The sequence below is a fragment of the Lepus europaeus genome, chromosome 1 (genome assembly GCF_033115175.1).
Source record: "Lepus europaeus isolate LE1 chromosome 1, mLepTim1.pri, whole genome shotgun sequence".
Taxonomy (NCBI): Eukaryota; Metazoa; Chordata; class Mammalia; order Lagomorpha; family Leporidae; genus Lepus; species Lepus europaeus.
This window is the reverse complement of record NC_084827.1, coordinates 171,599,793-171,614,155: the sequence shown is the minus strand read 5'-3', so window position 1 is coordinate 171,614,155 and position 14,363 is coordinate 171,599,793. Positions and strand designations below refer to the sequence as shown.

At 40.2% G+C, this 14,363-nt stretch overlaps 1 protein-coding gene across 1 annotated transcript in view; it reads left to right on the top strand.

The window, feature by feature from the left end:
- Positions 1 to 13,801, top strand: part of IRS1 (insulin receptor substrate 1) — a 58,780-nt gene extending 44,979 nt beyond the window's left edge. Inside the window, exon 2 of the mRNA XM_062192929.1 lies at positions 9,594 to 13,801. The gene's annotated coding sequence lies outside the window, so the exon portion shown is untranslated. The remainder of the gene's footprint in view (positions 1 to 9,593) is intronic.
- The last annotated feature ends 562 nt before the right edge of the window (positions 13,802 to 14,363 follow it).

Genomic DNA, 14,363 nt, shown 5'->3' with positions numbered 1-14,363 from the left:
TAGGTGGTCAAAATTGTCAGTGTTCAAAAAAGCCTGACAGCCATATAGTGAGCTCCATTGACACTTTCCAAATCAGGTTTCTGGGTGGTGGGGGAGTGGACTTCCAAAATGACATCCTACAATTCAAAATTGCAAACAGGTTACTCCCTTCTCACTCAGGTAGTGGCATTGCAAGGGAAACACACATTTATTGCGTTGTTGCTTTATTGCAAGCAGCAGTTACAGCTTATCCTTAACGCGACCCAATTAATACCAGTCCTGCCTGTTGCCTTCTTTAGTCTAAGATGGATGGTACCATTTTCTACACTCCTTAACACTGGCTTTTGTTTAAGAATCACTCTCATAACCCAGAAACCTTATGACTGGTATTTCCTTAACAAGACTTCTTAAGTTAAAACAAATGAGGACTGTAGATTGAATGCATCTGAAATATGCTGCCATGTACTTATATATTTATGACCAGTTGCAATTGGTTTCAGAGAGGGAATGTTCTTTCATTGGATTGCCTTTTTTTTTTTTTTTTTAAGAACAGTTCACTTAACTTCAAAGAATGCTAGACCAAATTCCTCCCCACATTTTCCCCCTTGGTATTCTCCTCAAAGCAAAAACGAAGACAAAGGCTCCAACTTTTTTTTGCTTGTTATTTAAGATGGTGGTTTCCTGGGGATGTTAGTTCTGTGTGTGTCCCAAGGAAAGTTTTTGCTGAGCTTGACCTTATTAGGAACTGTTGGTAGTGACACTCTCCTCTGCAAGGCCTGTCTAATGATCAAGTAAACCTCTGGATAGGGGGTTGGGTCCACACAGCTGACATACCTTGTGGTCCCTTCAATGAAAGTTGCTTGTTCAGTTTAGTGGATTTTTCTTGCATTACCAAGTTCTTCCATAAAGTCAACCACAACACATATTATCAGGAACTCCAGCTAAAACTTGTGGTGAGTAGGAAATAGATTAAACACAGGTTTCCCCATGTCTTCAGCTGCCAAGAGTGATGTCAGTGGTGTTAATGATCCTTACCTCAGTTCTCTGCAGATCCAGGGCTGTCCATGCGAACACTTGTGCTGTGCCCAGCTTGTGTGCTGTTATGGAAAAAGTGATGATGATTGAGAAACAATTGGGTAGCCGGACAGTTACTCAGATGCAAAACCAAGCACTTGTTTTCTTGATGCAGCTTGACTCCAGGGAGAGGGCAAAGACTGAGAAATCTATTGTTTGACAGAAAAAAGTAAAGGCATTGAGATTATCTGTCTGATTCCCTTTTGTCTAATTAAAGAAACACTATTGCAAACACAATTTATTATCTCTATACCGCAGTGTAAAGGAAGCTGTGCTTGTAATTGCAACCTTTTGGTTTGTAGTAAAGCCAGACCTATAAAACCTGCATCCTGTATTGGGACCGTTACAAACAAAACAAAACCCAAACCCCAAAACTGATGTGATATTACAGTAATAAACCTAAGAACTGGACTGTAATTCCTGGGAGGGAAAATGTGCTACAGAAATAGCTCCTGTGAAAGCAGAAGAAAGATGGATTTTTATGGCTTTCTTACTCAGGTAGCAAAGATTTTTTTATTAGTTTCATGTCTTGGTGTAACAGGTTCATTCGGGTTGGACTCTGTTAAAATGAATGCTTCCTACCTTGCTGTATGTGTGGCCTGACTTGGAACATAGAGGGATTTTTGTTTGTTTCTGAATTATCCTATCTTGATTTTGTCATGTAAATGGGACATACTATAATATTAGTAGGAGAGAGACTGGAGACATTTTAATTTCTTTGGGTAGATGAGGGGACTGTTATGGTGTAGCCCCCATTCTGTTGTGGTGTAGACCCCATTTACTTAATCTGCAAATCTGTCTGCTCCCTGTTAACAAAAGAATAGAAAACAACTGAAGTGGGTATTCTTTGGCTTAGAATTCCTCATATTTATTCAGATTTTCTTAATGTACTGTTGACAGAATACTGCACTTTTTTTTTTTTTTATTTTTTAAACTTTTATTGAATGAATATAAATTTCCAGTGTACAGCTTATGGATTACAGTGGCTTCCCCCTCCCATAACTTCCCTCCCACCCGCAACCCTCCCCTCTCCCGCTCCCTCTCCCCTTCCATTTGCATCAAGATTCATTTTCAATTCTCTTTATATACAGAAGATCAATTTAGTATAAAGGTTTCAACAGTTTGCACTCACATAGCCACACAAAGTGAAACATACTGTTTGAGTACTAGTTATAGCATCAAGTCAAAATGTACAGCACATTAAGGACAGAGATCCCACATGAGGAGCAAGTGCACAGTGGCTGCTGTTGTTGACCCAACAAATTGACACTCTAGTTTATGGCGCCAGTAACCACCCTAGGCTGTCGTCATGAGTTGCCAAGGCTATGGAAGCCTTCCAAGTTTGCCGACTCTGATCATATTTAGACTTTTAATGATTGAGATCGATATGTTGTTGTCATTTTAATGTATCTTCTCCATACATCCCTAACCATCCTGAAAAGTTTCCAGAACCTACTCCTGCCTTGGAGACGTGCACAGCGGAAGCTGACGGGATTCGTGGCCACTCCTGTTCTCCCTCCCTTTCGTATAATGCGTGTGCCTTTCTGCCTTGGTGGCCGCCTGAAGTCACCCGCCCTGCCAGAAGGTCTTTCACGGGCACAAAAGGGGAACTGGAGCGAGATGGCCTCTCACATGTTGGCCACTCTCCCTGAATGTTTTTCCTTGGCAACCCTATGCATGGGGAAGGGCTGGCCAGCAACCTTGTTATTTTCACCAGCCCTGTCCCATGTGACTTGCGCCAGGCAAAAGTGCTATTTAAGCAGCTCCATTAAAGCCCTGGTTTGGCTGGCCGGTCACCCTTCACCATTGAAGAACATGAAACCAAGTCTTTCCAGCTCAATCCTGGCCTGTTTTAAAAGAATTTGGTTTCCTTTCTTTAGCTAAAACAGCTTTCATCTCTCAATGTCAAGTAGCAAACTTCTGGGTCATCTTGATCTTAATTCTAACTTTAGTTCAATTCTAACTTGATTTTTTTTCCCCTTTCTGGTGATTATGGTCTGAAGGCTTTAAAAACAAGAAAGTTTTTTGATTTTCCAGTTTTGTCTCTTCCCAGAACTTCAGTTTGCTCCTGCACTTCCCAGTTGTCCATCGTAAAGGACAGAGTCTCCTATGTCCCCAACTTTTTTTTTTTTTAGGATTTGTTTAATTATTTGAAAGGCAGCATTATAAAGAGACAGAGGCAGAGAGAGAGAGAGAGAGAGAGAGAGAGAGAGAGACATCTTCCATCCTCTGGTTCACTCCCCAAATGGCCACAGCGGCCAGAGCTGAGCCGCTCCAAAACCAGGAGCCAGGAGCTTGTTCAGGGTCTGCCACCTGCATGAAGGGGCCCAAGAACTTGGACCATCTTCCTCTGCCTTCCCAGGTGTATTATCAGGGAGCTGGATCGGAAGTGGGGTTGGTGAGACTCAAACCGGCCCCATATGGGATGCCGGCACTGCAGGTGGCAGCTTTACCTTCTATACCACAGCGTCGGCCCCTGTCCCGAACTTTTGAAACTTTCTGGATTTGCCTTTCTTTCTTGTTTATGTGGATGATTGCTTTGGCAAATAAGGCTGGACTGTGGTAGTGTTGCTTCATCCCTCCGTGCTACCATCTAACTCAAATGGGAGAACCCAGGCTATAAACTAGGAAGTTTCTTTAATGAGGGTTCTACAATCTATCAAATATATCAGAGGTCTCTTTGATTCATCTTAGATTTTACAATGTGAAAGTTAAAATCAGGACTACTCACAGAACTGTGAAGATGCTGGAGACTGATGATAGAAACAGATAAATGAACAAAAAACTTACTGGGCTCATTAGATTTAGGAATGTTTAAAATCAGAGGACTTTCTCAGTGCTTCATACAATGCTGTTTTAATATGTGATCTATGTGATTTAAATGAAGTGTGCCAAGAATTAATTGAGTCAGCCTCAGTGAGGTAGCTGATGAAATGAATTGTAGTAGTGGTATGCAACTGAATGTCATTGTGTGAGATAAGAAATTAGCAAACCTGGGAAGGCAGAATAGAGAGAGAGAGCCTGGGCATCGTTGTTGGCGTCTTGCAAAGCATAGAGTGACCTACCAACTCCTATGTGCTCACATTTCTTCTATCTTTTCTCTCACTAGCCCAGTGAAGGAAGGAGTCGTTCTCCCTTCCTGAGTTTCCCAAATATTTTGCCTGGGCAAAGCCCCTTAAAGACTTAAACTTCATAAAGCTGAAACCAAGAAACTAGAAATGCTTCTACTTCCAAACTATTCTACTGTCCCCATATATAATGAGCTGGAAGAGGATAGAACACTGGGAAAATTTTAAAAATTGGGTAACCTTTCAGATATTTTCTCTCACTACAGACTTTTAAGAATGGGGAAGATTTATGTATGATTATATGGTTATAATCATTTACTGTTTCCCCTTTTGACATTAAATGAAGAATTTTAAAAGTTCATATTCTTTAGATAAATACAGAAATTAGAAATGAGAGCTGAAGAGCAGTTTTCCCTGGATGGTGGAGATTACTAGTAGTATTTATTGCTGCTTTACATTTTCTTATATTTTGTACATTTTTTGCATTATAATCAAGATAATCAGCTTCATTTTCTTTTAAAAGCTGTTTATATTAAGTAAAATAAAAGTATGCCCTTTAGATACTTTTCCCTATTTTTTTTAAAGATTTATTTCTTTGAAAGGCAGAGTTACAGAGGAGAGGCAGAGAGAGAGAGAGAGAGAGAGAGAGAAGTCTTCCATTTGCTGGTTCACTCCCCAGTGGCCACACGGCCAGGGTTGGGCCAGACTGAAGCAAAGGAGCCAGGAGCTTCATTTGGGTCTCCCACATGGGTGCAGGGGCTCAAGCCCTTGGGCCCTCTTCCAGGAGGGAGCTGGGTCAGAAGTGGAACAGCCAGGACTCTTTTTACTCTTTTTACTGGCACCCACATGGGATGCTGACACTGTAGGAGGTGGCTTAACCCACTATACCACAGCGCCGGCCCCCTCATTTCTTTATTTTTAGAAAATTATTTGAGAGGCAGAGACATCGAAAGAGAAACAGAGCTCCCATCTGTTGGTTCACCCTTCACATGTCCTCGATTGCTGAGGCTAAGCCAGGCCACAGCCAGTTGTTAGGAATTCAGTCCCTAGATTGAACTTAAATACTTGAGCCATCACCACTTCCTCCCAGGGTGCACATTAGCAAGAAACTGTAATTGACACATTTATTGAAATGGAGCGTTTGATTTTATGAATTTTTAAGTTGAATCTGCAATATAAGATTTAAAAAAAATGAGCTCACTTGAAGAAAAATTTTGACTGCGGTTTGTTTTTTAAAGCAAAATTCGATGAAGAAGAATTCCTTTCTGGTCCTCTTTTAGTGTGTATGATAATAGCCAAGAAACTTAGAGTTGCTTTTACTTTTATAGCCTTAGTAAAAGTAGAGATTGCTAGTAATGGCCTGACCAGATACTTATTACCGTATTTCATTTGACTCAACAAGTTGGTGAGAAGTAACAGCACTTGTCAGTGGTTTTTATTAAACACTCATAGCTGAAAGGGTGCAGATCCTTCCATTGTACTTATATCATGACCTTGTGTGCTGTTTTCACAGTGGAAACTGATCAGTGGGCTGCGACAATGTGAATGGGAGCCAAAACCCTATTTGTTTTTCAGCTCTAGTAGGCATAGTTTAAATGGGTTGAGTCCAGAAGATGTAAATTCCTACTGGATGCAATAAAGCAATAATCCATAGGTCTCAAGTAGCATTGCTCAAGTGTTCACTTATTTGATAATGCTTTAAAAATTGCATTTTTCATTACTGGCAACAGGATTAGATGGGTTTTATCTTACAAGAAGATACACACAGAAGGGTATGGTAGATACTGATGTGGTGATGAAATTTTGTCAAAATGTAATTTCCTGCCACTAAATCTCATGACAGGTGCATCGTATTTCTGGGTTCAGAAGTTATTCCCCAATGATGTAACTCGAGAAATTGTATCTCAGGAAGATCACCACTTGATATTTGCAGTGTCTTAGGGAAATGTTTCGCTTTTTTGTTTCCAGTTTATAAATTTTACAAATGAGTTTTTGTATTTGTGAAGCATTTTGGTAATATTTGCTATGTATGGTTGGTGTCAGTCAATTGAGGTTGTATACGTAGGGGAGATCTTCAGAGAGTTCATGGAAAATGCACATTATGAAAAAAACTTGAATTTCAAAGTTTTTTTTTTTTTTTTGCAACAAGTAGCCTTTTTTTAATTTCACTTTCCACAAGCTTTTTGAGGTACTCTCATACATAAATAAGTACATTATGCATAATATGCTTGTGTCATCTCTTTTGCTATTTATCATTGCAGTCATGTTTGTATTTGTCACTCAACAGATATTTATTGAATTGAATGATTACAGGAACATAGTATGGGTATTGCTCCTTAAAAGAAGAATTCCTAAGTTGCAAAAGTTTATCTGTATAGATATTTACCTTCTTCACATGAGTTGCTTTATTCATGCTTACCCTGTTTTGATTGCAAGTGTGAGAGGTAGGGCTGTGAGCAGATGAACTCAAGTCCCGTATGTTGAGGTCTGTCTATAAAGTTATGAGACTTCCTTTCCAATGAGCTCATCTGCGTAACTGTTGTGAACAACTGTGTCTTTGGAACTTAAGCTTCAGAGCTCTTTGGCTTCAGATAATACCTCACTGGGAACCATTACCCTACTTAATCAGGTCTTTTATTTGCCATATTTGGCTCTCAAAGCTTTTTGGCTGTCTCCAAAGATCAAATATGCCCTCAAAGGGCTAAGATTGGCTGCTATAGAGACCATTCAAAAGAATATGCCCAAGGCTGAGAAGGCAGTTGCAAAAAAAAAAAAAAAAAAAAAATGGGAACTTGAGAAGGCATTCCAGAAATGCTCCAAACAATGGCTGCATGATTGGAATAAGTATGCAGCAACTCCCCTACCCCCAACCACCACCAAGGTGGTCATTGTGCAGGACAGTTCTCACTGGGAGATGTCTGTTAAAAATCCATTTCATTACTCAGTGGCTTTACTTGATGACAGACACACATGCACATACCCTTGTGCGAAATCAGACAAGTGTGAACACCAGACTTTCCCTTTGAATCTGGCCAGGCCTTTGTTGCCCGTGTACAGCCATAAGTTGCCATCCCCCTCCCAGACCCCGTGTCCTGTACCTCTCTCTTTACCTCTTGCTTTCATTTTTTCTTTACCTCCTAAGTTCCTGGCCCCAAGAGGTAGCATTTATGGCTCAGGCTTGTGTTGATAGGGACTTATGATATGCTGAGACTTTGAGAGGCAGGTAAGAAGTGTGAAAGGAAGGTTTACGATGGAGTAGATATGTCCTTTTATGTCCAGCTCTTTGTGGAAAATTACAGGGATGGTTTTGGAGTAGCCCAAAGCAATAGATTTCAGTACTCAGTGAAGCCATATTTTTTTCTCTCCTCACTGGGCCCCCAGTCGGTGCCCTTGTGGAGCCTTGCAGGTTGGCACGTGTGATGATAAAACCGGGTACAGTTTGTTCCTGTACTAAGCTGTTCATCCAGCCCTCTTGGATGACAGCCAGCTATGAAATGAAAAACATACCGCCTGCTCTTTGTTTTTCCCCCATTTTATGTGCAGCAGTTTCTTTGTTTGTCCTTTAATAAAGTGTGGCCTTCCTGCCTAATGTTGGGCTCGGAGGCGTGAGCTGCTCAGCTGTGTCTAGAAATTGGGGTAGATAGGAGTTCAGAAGAAACGTGAAAGTAAATAAGAGGTCTGGAGCTCATTGTCTGGGGGAGTTTCGCCGCACAGCGTGGGGCTTTTCGAAGAAAGGACAATGGGCTTTCCTAGCGCTGGCGGAGACTCTAGGAAGGAATCCTTCTTTGGCAATTACAGGGATAAGCCTGGAATGTTTCTCCATTGGCATCTCCACACCGAGTCTTTATTAGTAAGTAAAACCAAACCAAACCAAAAGAAATAGTCTGCCTACCTTTTAGAGGCAGAGTTAGTATTTTTAAATAAACAGAAAGCTCCTCATAAAACTAGACTTACCTAAAAAGCCAGTGTGCAGATAGTGGATGCTGAGTCATCTACACCTTAGCCCTCCCCTTCAAAAGGAGAGGGGAGGGAGAGAGTTCTGTTAGTCAGCATTTATGTTTGCGAGTTTCTGAAAACACTGATTTCCCCATAGCTGACATGGATTATTATGGCTACATCTTGATCCTATCACAAAATAGGTCCTTGTTGTCCCCATAATTAAAGATGTCTTGTCTTGTCTCTCAATGTTCTTCGTCATGTGGCCCAACGTCTGTCTCTACACTTAACTCCCTCCCTCCTCTTCACACACCTTGCAGTCCCCAGAGGCCACAGTCCTCCCATGGCTCCTTCATGGTTCCCCTCTTGCCTCCCTGTGTTTTCAAAGGGAAGTGTGCTTTGTCTCAGTCACTCATTTAGCTCACATTTATTGAGTGCATGCTCTGTATCAGGCTTTGTGCACAACTCCGGGTATGTAATGCTGAGGCACAGAGGTGAAAATCCCGAGTTCTACCTCCCCAGATTATTCCTGTGCTTCTGAACTAAGCCATACATGTGCGTGTGGCACCTCCCTCTATTCCTAGCTGGAAGAGTTTTCCTCTTCTGTGGGCTAGAGCTTTCCCCATCTGTGCATCTGGGATGAAATTCCCCCTTGTCTACTTTGCATTCTTATGAGTGGAGCTTGCCTTTCTAGAATTTCTGGAAAGTAGAGCTTGTACCAGAATTCAAATTTGAATCTTCTGTAGCACTTAATGCCACTGTTTACTCATTCAACCAAAATTTGCAGTTATCTACTGTGCGCCACTTAATGTTCAAGGCTCTCTCTCTCTCTCTCTCTCTCTTATCTCTCTCCATATATTTATATGTGTGTGTGTGCATATTCAATCCGTGAAAAACCTGAACTTCTTCAAGACTATCGAATGTAATTTGGGAGCAAAAGATGCTTTGTGAGGTTCCCTCTTGACATCTACCTTCTTGAATAGGATACAAGAAGTATTTCTGTCTCGGTAACTTATTTTGATTACACCTAAATCAGAACACGCTTCTTTTCTGATTTAATGATTAGGTCTGTTTTGTTGGGGTCTCCCTTTGCATTTAAAACTTTGATGTCAATGTCATGTCTAAAATCTGCAGTACAATTTAGCCCCAGAACGTAGTGCAGACTCTCTATAACCTGCTCACTATATTTTGTAGTGGTTGCACACGCTATGATGTACATGTTTGCTTCGGTTATCACACCAGATAATTTCACATTTTTGTGTTGCTAAACCTCTGAAATGTCCAGATCACATTGATTTGTTTGCTGATTTAGTATTGGCTACTTTTAGTTTGTGATTGCTTTAGACTCTCATGTTTTGAGAGGGAAAAAAAAGTTAAATACAGTTTGTTGGTTTTAATTTAGGTACATAGTACTTTTTGTGCCCATAACTGTAGTTTATCTGATACTGCCCCTTTTAAAAGCAGAACGCTCAAATAGTGATTGAATGTGTGTTTTGAGATGCCTGTGGTGATGAACTCTTTCATTTCCCTTTTCAGAATGAAGACCTAAACAACCTCAGCAAATCCTCCTTTAACTCATGGGTACCCAGACTCTAAATATTTCATGATTCACAACTAGGACCTCACTTCCTCCTCCTCAGTAGATGGTACGATGCATCCATTTCAGTTTGTTTACTTTATACAATCCTCAGGAGTTCGTTGACTGAACTGCACGTTCTATATTGTGCCAAGCAAAAAAGCACTGTGACACCAGGACAATGACTCTTCATAAACTTCATCTTCAACCTTAAGGACTTGGCTGGCCGTGATGAGTTGACATGCCCACCACATGCCGTCACGGAGAATGGGTTTCCTCTCATCGCATTGACAAGATTCATTTCATCTGCTGCTGAAACTGTGTGCGACAAAGCATTGTTGTAAATTATTTCATACGAAATTGTTCACATTGGGTGGAGAGAGTATTAAATATTTAACATAGGTTTTGATTTATATGTGTAATTTTTAAAAGGAAAAAGTAACTTTTCTTACAGCACATCTTTTTTTTTTTTGGATGTGGAACTGAGGTATACAATGTTCTGTTGTAAAGAGTGGAGCAAATGCTTAAAACAAGGCTAAAAAGAGTAGAATAGGGTATGATCCTTGTTTTAAGATTGTAATTCAGAAAAATAATATAATAAGAATACTAGTGCCATAGATGGTTCTCAATTGTATAGTTATATTTGCTGATACTATCTCTTGTAATATAGACCTGATGTTGAGCTGAGTTCCTTACAAGAAGTAATATTAATTTTGTATTTTTCCTGTAAGACAATAGGCCATGTTAATTAAACTGAAGAAGGATTTATTCTACTGGGTGTTTTCAAATGTGGGCTTAAAATTGGCAACTGAATGGAAGCAAAATTACAAGAAAAGGAAATCCAAGTCTTCCATTGTATATATTGTAAAGAGAAGGAGGCGAGAGTGATCCCTTCAAATCAAAAGCTCTCTTTGGAATGAACAATGTGGGTGTTTGTAAATTCTGGAAATGTCTTTCTATTCATAATAAACTAGATACTGTTGATCTTTTCTTCTCTCCCTCCCCCTCCCCCTACTTCTGTAAGCTTCCCTCTCTATTCCCATCGGGTGTTTTTTCTGTTGCACAAGTTATAATATTTCATTTCCTGCATTATCTTGAGAAAAGTGGAAAGACAAGTGAGTGCTTGCTAACCAGAAATTAAAATTCCAGAAAGTGTTTTTTATCATGACCAGGGCTATATCTCACTTTCCTTAAGACCCTTATCTCGTGTTTTCTGAGAATGCCCAGTGTTCTCGTAGAAATTGAATGTAATTCTGTTTGCCCTGATGGGTACTGGCCTATTAGTGTTTGGTTATTAACACTCAGTATACAGAGAGCATATCCAAACATGAAGACCTGGTATGGGAACATCTAGCTAGCAGTGAAAATCTTAATCCTCTTCTTGTTTGCAAAATCTATGCATCTTGGAAGTTTTCCATTTGAGATTAGACGTGGCAGTGAACACATTTCAAAATGTTACCTATGGAATTTTTAATCTTTTGCCAGGAAACTTCCTAAAGGCTAAATGAGTTGGTGCAAATATCAGACTCCCTCTGAGTCAATGTGAAGTCTATATTAGGAATTGCTAGCCCTGCAGTTGGGAGGAGCAGTGTTTTATTTCTCTGAAGGGTTGAGCTCCCTGGGTGGGGCTACAAGGAAGGGGCCTTGGTTGGAGCCCTGATCAGTTGGTTGCAGTCCCTTGCTGTCCTCGAAAGAGTGGAGATAATGGAACCCACACGCTGCCGAGGCCCATGTCACTGTTGATTCAAAGAGATGGCATGTACCTCACAGATTGTTGTACAATGTTCCTTGTTGCAGATTTTAATCATTTGCATGCTCATCAATTTCTGAGATAAATAGGTCGATAGTCATAAGAATACATTGTTTTCAAGAAAGTTGCTGAATGACATCATTTCCTATTCTAGGGAACACTACCAGTTTTGAAAATCTGATGTGAAAGTTGTTTTTTTTTTTTTTTTTTTTTTTTAAAAAAAAGAAAAAAGACTAGCTTATCATTTTTCAAGTATTCTGATTCATACCATTTCTTACAGTATAAGAAGGAAGCAAGCTACCCTGCTGTCTTCTACTATGTACTTAACTAAAGAGAAATCTGTGAGCACAGTCAGTCCCAACCATTTTCCTAGAGAGCTGGTTAGTGTTTCTCAAAGAAACTATTCTTTGAATATGTGTTAACCAAGATACCTCTGCATGTAGAATTATGGACATATTTTTGGGTGAGAACAGAAAGAAACAGACTGGAAAAAATCCATCTCTTAATTTCTATTCCTCTGACGTTTTGTGGAGCTGGATAGCATTAAGGTAGAAATTCTTGAAGCTGCTTCTGGTGGCACGTAGTTGGGTTTGATGGTGGTACCGAGCCTTATCGATTTAAAACTGGAAGTTGCTGGTACTCAAGCCAAAAACTCGTGCCCTGGCTACACGAAAGGTTTACTTTGAGCAACATCAGCTGCTAAGTTCTTGTGTGCAGTTCTTCTTGAAGAGAGTTGGCTTTTATCCATTTCACAGTATTTGTAGGCAGCCAATGGTTTACAGTAATGGGGCTTCTCCTAGCCTCTGGTTAACCTAGAAGTTCGTGGCCTTTTCTTTCTGAGACCAACCTTTCAGAGTGCTCTTTCTTAGAGACATAGGCAGAGTTTAAAACTTCTCCTTTGAGGAAAGAACAAGTGTGTTTTGTGACTTTGATGATATCTTCATTGTGGGACAAAGAATGGCCCTAGACCCAGCTAGAAGTGAAGAGACTCTGTTAATGAACAACTCCCCGAGTCAACAGTGACAAATCAGCACCGATGTTACAGCAGTGGCTATTTCTTGCCAACTTTTAAAGGTCAGGGATTCTCTTCACTAATTTAGTGACTGAAAAAATGGATCTACTTAAAATCTTTTAGCCAGAAGTAGAAATATCTAACCTTTCCCCCACTGGCTTTTGTCTTCTAGCAGTCATTTAAATCTGACCTGTTTAAAGTGTTAAACAATGTTACCATACTGTGGGAAATGAGATTTTACAATATCACAGCCCTATTTTATTCCATCTTGCATTGTGATTGCAATATGCCACACAGATTTGTAAATATGTCTGCTGCAAGCAGTTTAAAAATGGGAGAAGGGGTCACTCACTGTTAACAAGAGCCTTTAAAAAATAGCATGGATGTACAGCACTCCTAACTGCTGTGACGGTGATCCCATGTTTGATCTCATGCTGCTTTGGTAGCGCTCTGTTGGTCCGTCACAAAAGGAGGCCCTGAAACCAGACACTGGGAATTCAGAACTTGATTAAGGATAGATGAGATCCCTTTGGAAGGCTTGCAAAGGAGAATGAGTGGAAGCTCAATAATGAATTTGTTTCTTTGCAGTGAATGACGGGGCAGTTTGTGTTCTGAGGACACAGTGAGTGTTAGCGCCAAGTGATGCTCTATGTATACATATAGGCTATTGAGAGGATGAAGCATGCTCTTCCCAGGGGTGAGAGGAATTACAGCCTTGCCAATACTAAGACAAGGACCTCCATCCAGGCTATGAGCTTAGTTAAGGAGAACAAAAACAGCCTTTTCATAACCAGTAGATCATCAAGGCTTAACCACTGGTGCCTTTGGTCATTTCTAAACCAAGCCTGAGGTTCTTCCATGGCTCTGAGTATGTCTCAAGGTGTGGATAGGAAATGGGCGGGTCAGGTGGTGTGTTGGGTGTCTCACTGTCTGTTACTAAAGTGTCAGATTAGGTGCTGGGAGGAAGTAGAATAATTGGAAGTGTTTGGACCTACTCTTAAGGATTTTATCATTAATAAGGAGCTTACCTTTAGCTAATATGGTTAGAAAACATAGGACTTAGATGGAGAGTTATCTTCCTTTCCTAGTTTGTCGATGACTTGGCTTTTGTGATGTTTACACCAAGAGATCTGGTGTTTTAGGATTTTGCCATTCACCTGGCACTTACATTTCTCTCTTTGCTTATGCTGTTGCTTTCCTCAGTGTTAGCCAACATGCGATATAATAGGACAAATTCACTAAGCAGGAAAACTCGTCGGTGTTTGTGTAGACATCTTTAGCATATATTTTTTTAGGTCTTTGCCATTGGCTTCAGAATGTAGTTCCAGAACAACTTTTCTCACAAAGTATTTTCCTTACCCTTCTTGGCTACAGGGTGGGCCAAATAAAAACCATGGATCTTTTCATTTAGTGTCTGTGCAGTTTGATTTTTCCTCTGAAGATGGTGGTGCTGCTCATGGTGCTACTTCATCTGTGTACACAAAGACCAATGCATGGTCTGTATTGCTACCAAAACATGTGTTGTATATATGTGTATAACATATGTATTATGTATATATGTAATGGGTACCAGGCCAAGTCTATATTTTTATTTAGAAATGTTTCACTTTTCCAAGTTTTCTTTATAGTGTGATGCTTATTTTCAGTTTTTTCTCCGCCTGATTCTGTCTGGTACTTAGAACTGTAGTGTCTTCGTCGTTAATTAAAAAAAAAAAAAAAGCTAATGAATTCACGGATGTGAATGTTAGTGATGCTTAATGTCTTTGATTGCAGGGCGTGAAACAGAAACTGCCAATTAAATTTCTCTGGGGCGTTTGATTGAGGGCAGTACACACGGGTTACCATACTTTCGTAAACGATTTTGGAATCAAGTGTGCCTCACCCTGTCCTCTTCCTTTGGCTTTCAATACCCGATGTATAAAGAGAGATCTCTAAAAAGATGTTAAGCTGCTTTTGCTGTTGCTGGCA